The 2688-nt window shown below is 35.1% G+C and overlaps 1 non-coding gene across 1 annotated transcript; it reads left to right on the top strand.

Moving 5' to 3' along the window:
• The first annotated feature begins 2307 nt into the window (after window positions 1-2307).
• LOC116548870 lies at window positions 2308-2414 on the top strand. The gene has a single exon (XR_004267582.1). It is a non-coding gene; the product is annotated as a U6 spliceosomal RNA (small nuclear RNA).
• The last annotated feature ends 274 nt before the right edge of the window (window positions 2415-2688 follow it).

The following is a 2688-nucleotide window of genomic DNA, read 5'->3' as shown; positions in this document are numbered from 1 at the left end:
AAAAGCTAGCAGAGGACAAGAAATAACTAAGATCAGAGCAGAACTAAAGAAAATAGACACAAAAAAACTTTTTCAAAAAATTAATAAATCCAGGAGCTGTTTTTTCTTTTAAAGATGAACATAATAGATAGACTGCTAGCCAGAAAAATAAAGAAGAAAGGAGAGAAGAATCAAACAGACACAATTAAAAATGATAAAGGGGATAACACCACTGATCCCAAAGAATTACAAACAACCATCAGAATATACGATAAACACCTCTACACAAATAAACTAGAAAATCTAGAAGAAATGGTTAAATTCCTGGACACATTCACCCTTTCAAGGATAAACAACGAAGAAGTCAAATCCCTGAAAAGACCAATAACAAGTTCTGAAATTGACGCAGTAACTAATAGCCTACATACCAAAAAAAAAAAAAAAAAAAAATTCCCAAGACCATATGGATTATAGTCAAATTCCACCATAGACAATGCTTCTTAACTCATTTTATGAGTCCAACATCATCCTGATTCCAACACTTGGAAGAGACACAACACAAAATATAATTTCAGGCCAATATCCCTAATGAACGCTGATGCAAAAATACTCAAAAAAACACTAGTAAACTAAATCCAGCAGCACATCAAGAAGTTTATCCACCCCGATCAAGTCAGCTTCATCTCTGGGATGCAAGACAGGTTCAAAATATGCAAATCAATAAAAATAATCCATCACACAAATAAAACCAATGACAATACATGATTATTACAATAGGCGCAGAAAAGACCTTCAATCAAATTCACCCCTCTTTCATGCTAAAAACTCTCAATAAACTAGGAATTAAGGGGACATAGCTCAAAATATTAAGAGTTATTTATGACAAACCCATAGCCAACATAATTCTGAATGGGCAAAAGCTGGAAACATTCCCTCTGAAAACCAGCATAAGATAAGGATGCCCTCTCTCACCACTCCTATTGAAAGTTCTGACCAGATCAATCAGACAAGAGAAAGAAACATAGCTTATTTAGATAGGAGAGAGGAAATCAAATTGTCTCTGTTTGTAGATGACATGATTGTATATTTAGAAAACCCCTTCATCTCAGCCCAAAAACTCTTTAAGCTGATAAGCAACTTCAGCAAAGTCCCAGGATACAAAATCAATTTGCATACATCACAAGCATTCCTATACACCAATAATAGACAAGCAGAGAGCCAAATCAAAAGTGAACTCCCATTCACAATTCCTACAAAGAGAATAAAATGTTTAGGAATATATCTTACAAGAGATGTGAAGAATTCTTGAAAGAGAACTGCAAAATGCCACTCAAGGAAACAAGAGCAGTCACAAACAAATTGAAAAAAAAAAATCCATGCTTATGGATAGAAGGAATTAATATCATGAAAATGTCCATATTGCTCAAAGTAACTTACAGATTCAATGCAATTCCCATCAGGTTACCCTTGACTTTCTTCACAGAGCTAGAAATAACTACTTTAAATATCATGTGGAATCAAAAAAGAGCCTGTATAACCAAGACATCCCAAGGAAAAAGAACAAAGCTGCAGCAGGCATTATGATACCTGACTTCAAACTATACTACAAGGCTAAAGTAACAAAAACAGCATGACATTGTTATCAAAATTGATATACAGATCGATGGAACAGAAGAGAGGGATCAGAAATAACACCACACATCTACAGCCATCTGATCTTCAACAAACCTAACAAAAACAATCAAAGAGCAAAGGATTCCCTATAGAATAAATGGTGCTGGGAAAACTGGCTAGCCATGTGCAGAGAAGAAAAACTGGACCCCTTCCTTACGGCTTATATAAAAATTAACTCAAGGTGCATTAAAGACTTAAACCTAAAACCATAAAAGTCCTAGAAGAAAACCTAGGCAATACCACTCAGGACATAGGCATGTGCAAAGACTTCATAACTAAAACACCAAAAGTAATAGAAATAAAAGTCAAAACTGACAAGTGGGATCTAACTAAATCATAGAGCTTCTGCTTAGCAAAAGAAACTATCATCAGAGTGAAAAGGCAATTTACAGAATGGGTGAAAACTTTTGCAATCTATCTATCTAACAAAGCTCTAATATCCAGAATCCACACGAAACTTAACCAAATTTTGAATAAAAAACAGACAACCCCATCAAAAAGTGGGTGGAATATATGAACAGACACTTCTCAAAAGAAAACATTTATGCAGCCAACAAACATATGAAGATAAGCTCATCATCACTGGTCGTTAGAGAAATGCAAATTAAAACCACAATGAAATACTGTCTCATGCCAGTTAGAATCGTGATCATTGTGCTCGCTTCGGCAGCACATATACTAAAATTGGAACGATACAGAGAAGATTAGCATGGCCCCTGCGCAAGGATGACACGCAAATTCGTGAAGCGTTCCATATTAAAAAAAAAAAAAAAAAAGAGTGGTCATCTTTAAAATGTCTGGAAACAACAGAGCTTGGCAAGGATGTGTAGAAATAAATAGGACTGCTTTTACACTGTTACTGGGTGAGTAAATTAGTTCAATCATTGTGGAAGACAGTGTGGCAATTCCTCAAGGATTTAGAACCTGAAGTACCATTTGACCCAGCAATCCCATTACTGGGTATATAGTCAAAGAATTATAAACCCTCCTACTATAAAGACACATGCACTCATATGTTTATTGCAGCACTGTTTA

The sequence above is a fragment of the Sapajus apella genome, unplaced genomic scaffold, assembly GCF_009761245.1.
Source record: "Sapajus apella isolate SASKATOON/1434 unplaced genomic scaffold, GSC_monkey_1.0 scaffold5, whole genome shotgun sequence".
NCBI lineage: Eukaryota > Metazoa > Chordata > Mammalia > Primates > Cebidae > Sapajus > Sapajus apella.
Note: the sequence above shows the minus strand (reverse complement) of the source record. Positions and strands in the feature narration are given on the sequence as shown.